General features: G+C 48.9%; 1 protein-coding gene and 1 pseudogene across 3 annotated transcripts in view; both read right to left on the bottom strand.

Moving 5' to 3' along the window:
• Window positions 1–278: 278 nt before the first annotated feature.
• LOC148163380 (Golgi SNAP receptor complex member 2-like) lies at window positions 279–11,174 on the bottom strand (annotated as a pseudogene).
• Window positions 11,119–12,000, bottom strand: part of LOC114203860 (leucine-rich repeat-containing protein 37A2-like) — a 51,955-nt gene continuing 51,073 nt past the window's right edge. For all 3 annotated transcript variants that reach the window (XM_088028219.1, XM_088028220.1, XM_088028221.1), the window contains one exon: window positions 11,119–11,180. The gene's annotated coding sequence lies outside the window, so the exon portion shown is untranslated. The remainder of the gene's footprint in view (window positions 11,181–12,000) is intronic.

Raw genomic sequence — 12,000 nt, 5'->3', positions numbered from 1 at the left:
ATGCTGTCCCCTGGAGATTCTCTCACCTGCTTGACTTAAGGCTTCACCCCAGCTCCACTAGAGGGTGCTCCTTCCCTAGCCTGGACCACTTCCTTAGGCTCTGGCGGGGGGGGGGGGGGGGGAGAGGGGGGTTGCTGTGGAGACAGGAGCACCCAGTGAGGCCAAGGTGTGTTTCTCACAAGGCCCTGAAAGCCAGCTTGTGCCATCTCCGTGCCTCTGGGTCTCCAGACACACTGTGGGGGCTGTTTCCTAGCCCCAGGTGGTAGAGACCCACAAACTGTCTTCATAATTTTTATTACAAAGTCGGGAGAATGGCTCTCAAAGTGCAGCAGGACAGAAAGCCTTACCTCTGGCTCACCAAGACCAGCGCTCACTGGGAGGGCAAGTGTCGAAGCACGCTGGTGTACCTAACAAACAGATCTATCACATCAGCCATGCAGGATGGGGTGTTGGGGGAGTTTCCACACCCACCCCCGCCCCGAGTCCAGCTCCAAATGGCTTAGTTGTTCCTTATGCACCTTCCTCTAAAGGGTGCTCTTCGGCAGGATCCCTAGATGCCCAAGGGATAGGACAACTGGATCTGTGCAGTTTAAAAATCCATTTTACGGAACTCTTTTTATGGACTGCTAAGATCCCTGTGCTGGCAGGGGAGCTAGGAGGTGCTGGAAATTTCACCTCCCCAAAGTCAGACCTAGGTCTGAAGACGCCCAGACTCCTCTGTCTCCCCTCCAGGCCACCGTTCTCACTCTGGAAGGACCCGCAACCCTTTTATGACGGGGTCCCAGATCCCCCTTTCCTTGGAAATCCAGGGCCCTCGGTTAGCACAGAGGGGTAGGAGCAACAGCCCACCAAGTGTGAAATCAGTACCAGGGGAAACTCATGTTGAAAATCTGTGACAACTAAGACACATTCGCCAGAAGGTACGCCTAAAAACAACAAAACTGCTACAGAAACAGGTGGGAGGTAAATAAGGGAGGTGGAATGGAACACACACAGAAAAGGAAGAGAAGACAGGTGACCGTCCAGGTGACAAAAAACACATATAGGACGCAGGTGAGGCAGGAAAATCCCAGGTGGATTAATACTGACCCGGGTTCCAGTTCCGGGAAATTCCAAGTATTATTTTATGTCTTGCCACAAGGCTAGTGAGCTTAGGGGCTGGTAGGGCCTGTGACACATGAAAACACATGCCAACCAGGTCTTTCTGGAACTTGCAGTGCTCACTCACAACACAGAGGCTGGCTTTACAATAAATTTCACAATACACCAGGTCCTGGTGCAGCCTTGATCCACGGTTGGCCAGAGAGAGAAAAAGGTGCCGGTCCCTGACAACAGAGACTCACAGGACGCCAGGGACATCTCCAGGGTGGTGCCTGCCCACAATGGCTGGGCAGAATGGGGGCCTGGCTGGCAGCTGCTAGATTTCAGGGAAGGGAAGACAGCCAGAGAATCAGAGACGCTAACACTACAGAAGACGCTTTAATGGACACAACACTAACCTCCGCATACAGCGACATTCTCAGGGGCAAAGGCCCACCAGGGCCTGGGCATGATGCCAGGCTGCAGTCCTGGAACTGCAGAAACCACCCGCTCTATTAACCACTGGAAAAAAAAACCAGTGATTAGGGTCTTCAGTCTCAAGACCAAACATTCTCAGGGAATAATACTGGCCTCACTTTAGAAAGGAGCAACACCCAACACCCTAATGTGGAAAATCTTACTTGCTGTCTGCAATAGCATCAGTGCCTCTGTTTCCTCTAGGTAGCTGCTTCCAGGGAAGGGTGACAAGTATCGGCAGTTAGTCATCTGCATGTCCCTGGGGGATGGGGGAAGCTAGTACCAAGAGCATGGAAATCCATCTGTTACAATGATGTAGGGAAAGAAGGCCTCTTTCCCCTCCTCCGTTTTGCTTCTGCTCTGACCTACCCATTAGGGGCCAGAAAGGCCAGATGATGACCAAGTGGACGGTCCTATCTGCAAGGCTCACTATGAAAGGCTTCCCAGGGTGCGCGGCAGCTATGTGGACAAAACCAGCAAAGCCATCCTCTCCTTCCTGCTTCCTTCTTCCTCCCTTACCCTTACCGTCACTTCCTCCCCCAGTGAGGGCAAGAAAGAGAGAAAGAGAACAGGTACTTCTTTCATTGCCTAAGCGCCGTGCAGCGTGGTGGCACTAACTGCCCCCTCCAAGGAATCACAGAACACAGAGCAGGTTTGAAACTCCCACTAGGTTACAGATCACAATTACTTCCAAGTGGTCTTCACAGTTAAGAAGGGCATACATTTCAGAAGGCAGCCTCTGGGCCCCCCTCTCTCGCTCACGCACACGCTTTCACGCAGACTCTCACTCGTGGGAACGATGGTGGCCTCGGGGCGTGGCTGGCTCATGTCAGGTACTGCACCACGAGGAACATGACCACACAGGTGAGCAGCATCCCACCAATCATAAAGTACTTGTCCTGGAAAGCCCGCTTCTCAATGAGCCGCATCACGGTGTTGGACAAGCCCAGCATGTTGGCGATGTCGAGGATCTTCTTCTGAGTCCCCTGGGGCAGACAAGCAGAGAACGAAAAACAACGATCAACTCGTCTTGCCAAGGAATGGGACTTTACCAATAGACAGTCTCCTGGTCATGCCTAAAGCATATAAAATGCAGCATTAATCAGAAATAGATCGACGCTTACGGTCAAATGACTTTTGATTAAGGTACCAGAGCAAAGCAGGGAGGCAAGAAAAGTTTTTTCCACAAATGTGCTGGAACAATGGACTCTAGCTCACATACGTATCATGGACATGTATACACACACACGTCTCCTATGTATCATATACGTATATGTGTGTGAGAAGACCCTCAATTCATATTATGCACAAAAATGAATTTGAGATGGATCACAGAATTAAACATAAAGCTTCTGATGGAAAACACAGGAGAATATCCAAACACTGGCAATAATCCAGGTGTACGTCAACCAGAGAATAGGTAAACAATGTCCAGTGAATCGGCATGATGGGGATACTCCTTGACAATTAAAAGGACCTAATGACCGGGCGCCTGGGTGGCTCAGTTGGTTAAGCGGCTGCCTTCGGCTCGGGTCATGATCCCAGGGTCCTGGGATCGAGCCCCGCATCGGGCTCCATGCTCGGTGGAGGCCTGCTTCTCCCTCTCCCACTCCCCCTGCTCTCTCTCTCGCTGTCTCTCTCTCTGTCAAATAAATATATAAAATCTTTAAAAAAAAAAAAAAGGACCTAATGACCGACATGAACAATATGAAAGAGCTTGGAAAACACTCCTGAGAGGAAGCCACGCTTCCGAATCCATTTAAATGAAGTTCAGTAACAGGCAAAACTACTTTATGGTGAGATAATCAAAACAATGGTTCCCTGGAAGGAGGAATCATCTGGCTGGCAAAAGCAGGAGGGATTGTCCAGGGCCCATGGAAATGGTCTCTGTCTGGAGAGCAGTGTGAATTACAAAGGGGTGTGCATCTGCCAAAATTCAATGACCCGGGCAAATTACATCTGTACACCTGTATGGACATTATACCTCAAGAGAATTTTTTGATGTTGGAATGTTTTATGTACTTTTTTTGAAAGGGCAACATCAAAAAACTCTTCCTCTGCTCCCTAACTCCGAAATCCTGGCTGTCAGCCCATTCACCTTGTAGAGTAGAAACCTCTGGGATTCTTTGGCGTGTAACGTGTGGGTCAACATCCATGTTTACCAGAGGGTCTGACGTGGGTGACATGGAAGGACACACACCAACACAGCCACCCCTTACATAAACGCCACCAAAACCCAAAGGGTATTTTACTCCTAAATCAACAGCACACACCACCCAGCATGCCCTTCCTCTCTGCTTTCTAAGTTTTGTTTTTAAGCACACTCAATTTCTTACGAAGTAACAAGTATAAATGACTCCTGGGGCAGACCCTAACCTACTTCCACACACACCACCCACCGCTTCCTTACGGATGGCACCCAGCCTAACGCCCTCCGTGCATTTTTTAAACCAACGATGCATTAACGAGCAAGAGAGAAGAGGCAGAAGTGAAAACGACGTGAGGACAGGAATTCAAAACCTGGGTTCAGCCCAGGCAATGACGAACAAGCCTGAGAGGGATCTCTCAAGTCCAACTTAACTGTTGCCAGAGGAGGCCAGAAATGTGTTTTTTCCACGACAGTGATGGTAAAATTTAGGCTCTCACTAAAGAGTCTGCTTAGCTCTGAGAGCAGATTATTTCATCACTGTACAAAGTGCAAGTAGCAAGCTTCTACAATCACCTGAAAATTAACATAAATTTCAAAAAAAAGGTATTCCTTTCCAAACACAAATTTCTCCAAATCACGGCCCAGTTCCTTCATGCTCTCTATGTTCCTTTCCAATGGTTTAGGCAGAGAAACCCCTAACGGAAGTGGGGTGGGAGGTGGGTGGCGGGAATCAGGAGACAAAAGGCAGGTAGGCAGTGGTAGGTGCGTGGAGGAAAGTGTTAGAAAACTCACATTCCAATCCCACCCGCCTCTCAGGCTTCCCGGCGCTTCCTTCTGGGGACAGCCTAGGGACAGATGCTGCTTGGACTCCCCCGTGACACCAGACTTTGCTGGGAAATGAACACTGGGTTTCACAAGAAGCTCTAACTAATCCCCACTAGGTCGACGTTAGTGCAGTGTGGTGAGTCTTATTCTAAAAGGGTTTTACTGGGGCGCCTGGGGGGCTGAGTTGGTAAGTGTCCCAACTCTTGATTTCAGCTCAGGTCATGATCTCAGGGTCGTGGGATCAAGCGCCGGATGGGCATGGGGACTGCTGAAGATTCTCCCTCTCCGTCTGCAAGCTCCCCACAACCCCTGCTCTTGCGCACGCTCTCTAACATAAATAAACAAAAGGGTTTTACTGTTTTTCTGGGATATGGACAGTTTTCCAAAGAAAGGGCAGATGAGTCATCACTTATCAGTTGAGATTACGGCAGGTGGCCGCTCGGAAAGAGAGGCACCTGTGAAGCTGTCAGAGACCACACTTCTAGACCATCAGAAGCACCATGGCCAGTGGCAGGAGGTCAAGTGTCCCTCACGGCTCGCCCAACCCTCTCCTTAGTAAAGATGGCAGGGGCTGTCCAGCCACGTACCAAAGTCCTGCGGAGCTGACAGGCTCAACGTGGTCCAACAAAAACTAAGATAAAGCTCACACTTCCGACTGACTGTTTCTCACAGCTCAGTGGCTGGGAGTGCTTCGTTCACAGGGGACCACACCCTGATAATAGGCACAGCCCACACCCCATTATCCAACAGGGCTGATACAGGAAAAGGGCTGAGGCTGAAACACCACGACTGACATCAGAATCTGTGTAATGTTTCTGTAAACCACTCCCGGGATTGGGGGTGGGGAGGGGGTAGGTTTGAGTCTCAGCCAATGGGGCAGGGCTTCTAGAAACACCTGTGACTAACGAGAGTGCTAGCGGTGCTGCGGGTCAACAGCCGGTGCTCTAGAAGCCGTCTGCTGCCGGTCTACCAGGGCGGCCCTAAGACCCCACCCACGGGGGCTCAGTTACAGGAGCACAAAAGGTCTCGGTTCCAAGGCGGTCTGTGTGTGCGGGGGGGGGGGGGGGGTGCTCCGGGAAGCCATGGGAAGGGGAGGTGCCCCATACAGCCGCATCTGCCTTCTTGGAATCGCGGATTCTGTCATTTCTGAAATTGTGGAATTTCTTGGTCTTTTTGGTTCCTTTTGTAGCAGTCACTTTCATGACAGGTTCGGTAAATGGAAAAAGACCTAGACACCGAGAGATGCTAAATTATGCTTCGCTGCAAGCACAAGAAATAACTGCTGGTGAAGAGAGTGTGGTGACCCGTGGACTCACAATAATTCAGCTCTGATAGAAAGGATCCCAGACTCCATCGAAATCTCAAAATGTGAGGATACGGAACCGCAATGTAAACGCAGGTACCAAACCACTGGATGAGGCCAAAACAAAGGGCCTTTTCCCTGTCCCCCAGAAGGGCCCCCACCTTCAAGGTCAGTCTCTGGGCCCTCAGTCCCTCCAGAATACTGTGCCCTCCTCCAATGAGGTCATCCACGCTGTGGTGAATTTTCTGGAGGGAGGAGTTGAACTGCAGCGAGTCATCCGTTGGGATGGTGGTATCAGAGTCCTGTGAAAGAGACGCAGGCACTGGATTAGCTCTGCTGGCTGGTCAGCTCCTGGGGTCCTACCGCATCTGGCCGCTCTGCCTTTTGGCCAAGGCCAAGCCAGAGGAACAGCCAGAGGGAATGGTGCAAGAATCAGAGGAACCTAATAGAGAGGAGAAAGCGAAGCCAAGACCTGGGGTGGCCTCTGTTCGCTCAGAGGAAGAGCAACTTCCCTCCGACTTGGCACTCTGCAAACAAGTCCCGCTACACAAGGCCCATTCATTCCTGCCTCTCTACCATGACCACCGCCTAGGACAGACAACATCAGGCCTTCAAGGCCTCGCTGGCCTTCTCCTAAAGGCTTTCTCTGACTACTTCCCTGACTATGAACTTAGCTTGGTCCACGTGTTCCTCTCCTTGGCTTTCCCTTAACACATTAGTATTAAAGGTTTGCTTTGGTTCTGCAGCTGTTTTATCTACAGTTTATCCCTGCCATTAGATTGAGACTCAGGATACAGGAGCCCATTTCCAAGGAAGGCCCAATGGTAGCCTGAATGACAATTCTCCTAAGCGGGCAAGAAATGGCTGTAAAGAAAGGAAGTGAGGGAAAAACAGACACTGATCAAGTGCTTTCCCCTCTGTGTGCGCATTACCCTAAGTTCACTTAATCCTCACTCTAACGTGACGACTTAGTTACTATAGTGTCCCCATTTTAGAGGTGAAGAAACTGAAACCCAGAGAGGTGGAACAGCTTGTCTGAGATCAGGCAGAGCTGCTAAGTCCAGCGGGGCCTGCATCTCACTACTGAGTGAGGAGCCTGCCCTCTTTAACCACCCAGTGGAGACAAACCCTGAGACTGGTCCTGGGGCTCTAAGTTTACACCAAAGGGGGCTGTATACAGAAGCCAGTCGGGACTGGCCGTACTTCCGCTTTCCTGCCTCCTGACCATGGCACACTCTTCAGCCTGGCAAGCAGTGCCCTTCTCACCTCCTTCAATCACCACCAAGAGGCTAAACCACCTCTTTTTTGCTGCACAAGTTCGGAATCATTTCCCACGCACCTGCTCCCCGTCCCTGCGGCTCACACAGGAGTGTCTCCCAGGGAGGAGCCCCGGCTTTGCCTTTTTTCCCAAGCTTTACTCTCAGCATAGTCAACAGTGTTCTGCACATGGCCAATGCTCAGGGGGGAAAAGACCCCAGCGTTTGAATGAATGAATGAGCGACTTCTCTTCATCTGACCAGCATCTGCAGAATGCCTTTTATATACAAATCTTTCTTACCCTCTAATAGCTAATGGGGCATCATCACTCGGAAAAACGTATCCTAGTTTTAGCTCACAGAATGACCAGCAAGTAGTCCATTTAGCAAGTCAATTTTTACTAAGGGCACCGTGTGCTCCGCACCACACCAAGCTGATAAGAAACAAAATAATTCTAAGTGATCGTCCCTGGCCTAAAACAGGCCTGAATACCCAATGCCATGACTATCAAAAGCCCACAAACCTTTTAGTGTGTTGTATAGTTCATTATGCTTTTGAAAGGCATCTATGAAAACCTGGAAACTACAAAAAAAAAAAAAAAAAAAGGAAAGGAACTATGCTTACCGCTCTACCACCAGCACATCCTCATTACACTTTTGAATTGTTAACCACTGATATGTGACTGCTTACCCTAGAGAAGTAAAATCTATGCAGGCACATTCTGAAATACTCAGGGAAATTTACTGCCAGTGGGGACGCGGCAAAGGGACAAACCTCGGTGAAATGTGGACTGATCTGAATTCTAACGGCAGGCTCAGAACGCTAAGACCTCATTAGAAAATGAACCTCTCTGTAAAACGAAACAAAACAAAACATAAAGGCCCCCAAACCCACCTCGCTTGGTGGAAATATATAATGCAGGACATGAAAAAGGCCAATGTGCTCTACAGCCGTGCGCAGGAAATGATCCTATCGAGATCCAAGGGCAGGGCCAAGGGTGTCCCCCAAATCAAACATGCAAGCCAACAGGCCACTTTCGAACAGGCTCAAAGTTAAGCAATCCATCCAAAACAAAATATCTGTTAACAAATTCCTCCAAACTGCTGCTCAGATTCGGGGCAAAAACATTTTCATGTATCCGATCCTGGAGCTACAGACACAGAGCCGTGCTGAGCGCCCAAAGGCAGCTTTGGAACGCTGCCTCCTGACAAATGGTCTCTGTTCTCATCATCGTGTCTCTATCTGATCAGAAAGAAACCTTTCCACCACGTGAACTTCCACCTCTCAGTCCAACCAGGTCATTTTCACCTCTGCCCGTGCGCTCAGTGTAACTGCTTCCTTTTCGGGCTTCTGTGTTCGCCAAAGAGATTCCCTGTCTAGGTCTAGTGTTGGCGGCAATGCACGAAGGCCACTGTCACTTCCAGTGGGTCTCCTCCTCCTCGGTCGGCTTCAGACACCCCCGAAAAGGATGAAGCTCCAAGACCCCAGCTGCAGCTCCAGGGAGCTGCCAGGTACCTGCAGATCCCCACCCCGGAGCCTGGCTTACGTTAGCGGTGAACGTGCGAGACAGAAGCTCCTCTCGCTGTCTCTCCTGCTGTTCCCTTGCGTATCGCCGATGCTGGAAGTTTTGGAGAGCGGTCTGCAAGTGCTGGACATCATACTTTAACTGGTCAACACGCCTGGAATTGATGGAGAGAGAGACTACATGTCAGGAACCCAAGGCAGCACGCTGCAGTGGCCAGCCTTTGTATTCAAGGAAGATGCTTCCTTGCTTCTCCCAACACTGCTTCGCGATATCTCCAACAGAATCTCCTGATTTTGATCGAAGATGGTGAAAAAAAAGCAGCAGCCTGTGGTTCCAGTCGGGTGGTAGCCCACGAGATTCCAGCAGCTTTACTTAAGCTCTGCTGGTCTCTGAGTCTGGATGCATGACAGGCAACAGGTGACAGGAAGCAGGCTCAAGGACCTCTCCCTGACCTTCCATGGACTATATCGCTTCCCAAGAAGAAGCCCAAGGGCATCTTTCGAGTAAAGCATCAACAAAGTTTCATAAAATTTTTGGGAGCAGGGGCTGGGGTGGAGGTGTTGAGGGGGGTTTCATTTTAATTTCATGGGGGAGTACCAAACGTAAGATTGGCATCTTATTATAAACAGACTGACTGAAGTGATTAAGGGCAAGATTTCATTTCAACCCAAGAAGGCAGCGGGAACCAAAGGCCAGAGCCAACCTCTCCGACAGCAGTAGGCTTCAGGTAGGCAGGCAATATCAAAATGACCCAACATAAGGAGACATGAGGCTTCTGAGCCACTAACCTCACAGGGTTTTTATTTTGAGGAAGCATCAGTGAAATGGAATCGTGCCCTTTAGGGGAACTTTATCTTTACAGAGTCTCGTTTTTCAATGTGTAAATGGATTTTTCAGAATATTCGCTAGCCTCCCCTGGGCTAGCCCTCACGGGCTGAGGGTGTCAGTGCACTCACAGTCTGGCATTCTGTCTTTTGTTAGGGGGCTCCTTGCTGGACAAAATCTCCAGACGTTCTAGATGGCTGAATATCTGGTCTATGCTTGCTTGGATTTCGTTTTCTACTACTGCACAAAAGAGAAAAAAGAGTAATTGCTGGAAGAGACAGCGAACTTAAATTAGAAGGATACATTAAACACATCTTTTTTCCATATCCAATAAATTCAAAGAAACACATTTTAAAAGGAGAAAAACACATATACTAGTGAGTAACTGGAAAAAATTCAAGTTATACTAAGTACTCTGTAAATGTTTTTCTAAACACATACACACATGTAGCTGTTAAAGCCATAACAATGCCAATTTTTAAAAAAGCTAGATAAATCTGTAGAAATAAATTTCTTGCCTTTAGAAACAAAATAAGCAAAATGCAGTATCTTCTGAAACAGAATGAGGTCTCTTTTCCTTTGAGATTATTCTCAGATACGAGTTATAAATATCTAGTAAAAAGGCTGCCAATTGAATTCCCTACAGTAATGAGGTTAAAAGAAAAAAAAAAGCAAAGGGGAAGATTAGTGTGTGAAACAGAGAAGTGCTCCCTTAAGGCTTTCCATAAGAATGGGCAGGCTGACACTGATGTCCCCAAAATAGACCAAATATCACTAGGAAAGGCCCAGGAAAGAATCCACAGAGATAAAGATATGATAAATACACTCATTTTCCTTATCCCTTTTGATAAACAGTCGAAATTACCGCTTTTCCATTTTTCATCATACGACAACGGGAATGTTGGGAAGGCAAACAGAGCCGATTGGACACTAATCTGTGCACAGAAGAAAGGCACCCAGGCTGCTTCTCGCCCCAGAAAGACATGACAGTGGACCTGTCCAACCTACGGCTGATATACAGTTTGGATGAGAACGAGGTGGGCACAGAACCCAGAGACGCTTTTGAGGCTGTGGAAAGGAGGCACGAGTGGTCAGAATCGGGCGTGCTGACAGCCCGGCAGGGAGGTGAGGGGGTGGCCTCCGCAGCGTGTGGGGAACCAGTGGTGCCTGTCTGACCAGCTCCGAGAGAGGACCTTTCCTTACAACGGCAAAGAAACCACGAAACAAAAAGCAGAGCTCTTCTCCAAAGAAACCACGGTGTGGGAACTAAACTAATTAATATTGCTATTCGTTTCTGAATAATCCTCCTAAAAAAGCCACAGTTCTCAGCTCAGAAGAAATGACCGATTCCAGTTCAACATCTCTGAGTTGGTATGGAGCACAGTCCTCTAAGGGCTCGGTAATTAGATGAAGACAGGTGGAGGAGAGAATGTCCATTCCCATAGGGCCATGTCAGGTTGAGCGGAGGGGTCACGGGGGTACGACTGGTGGGATTCCACAGGGTGCAATCAGGGAAGCCAGCGACGTTGCCAGAGGGTGTTTCTGTCCACCCGAACAACAGAACTCATTCTGCGCTGAATCATTAAGCCCCTGAGGCAGAAACGCGGTCAGGAAACCCAGCCCATTAGCATGGTGTCATCAGAGAAAGGACTCTGGTCTCCATAGTTAATTACTCACGGTGCAGAGACTGCTTGTCTGCCGGTCTCCAGGTGTCCCATGTGAGACTGGATCTCGTGGACCTGCCTCTCAAAGGAAGAGAGAGGAAATGAGCGAGACAGGAGTAATCAACAGTGTTTCGGCCAGGAAAGACACGTTTTCTGATGCCAACATGTAACCGATTTAAATTGACAGCATCGCTGAACTGTAAAATTTGTAAGTGGCACTTTAGGCCACATGTTTTGGCAGGGTTTCTAATAATTTAACACGAATATGAATAATAATACCGACAGGCAGCATTTACTGAGCACTTGCCACATCTAAGACATTCTGCCAAGTCAATAACCCCACGAGGAAAGGACCATTATCATCTTCATTTTGTAAATAAGACAACTGAAGCCCAGAAAGGTTATGTAGCTTGTTCAAGGTCACACAGCAAGTGATAAACCTCAATCTGGACCCAGCCAATCCCACTCTCTGTTCTTTGACCCAACGTGCTGAGTGCTGGTCTGTACTAGGGAGAGTCAAAGGGCAGGACAGATATAATCCTTGTCCTTGAGAAACAATGTAATTAGGAATGACAGGCCAGAGGGACATGAAAAGTCCCAAGATTTGAGAGAGCACTCAGACACACTAGTGTAAACAAAAAGGAAGCTGAGGAGTGGCGGTGTCAAGGAAAGGCAAGAACATAAAAGAGTAAGCTGGGGGAAACTGGTGGGGTGAAGCGAGTTCTGAAGATCATTTTGAAGATGGGAGACATGATCTGGTGAGGGAAGAGATGAAGAAAATGATACGCAAAAAGGCACATCATGTGGATTACAAGCAGGCTGGCCGGCCTGAAAGAGAGTTGGGGTCCGAGGGGAGAAGGGATGAGGCGATTAGCCGCAGAAAATGATCAGAGAA

The sequence above is a fragment of the Eumetopias jubatus genome, unplaced genomic scaffold (assembly GCF_037043125.1).
Source record: "Eumetopias jubatus isolate StellerSeaLion01/CBP00866 unplaced genomic scaffold, mEumJub1_p1.0 scaffold_10, whole genome shotgun sequence".
Taxonomy (NCBI): Eukaryota; Metazoa; Chordata; class Mammalia; order Carnivora; family Otariidae; genus Eumetopias; species Eumetopias jubatus.
The sequence above is the reverse complement of the archived record's forward strand: the minus strand, read 5'-3'. Positions and strand labels throughout refer to the sequence as shown.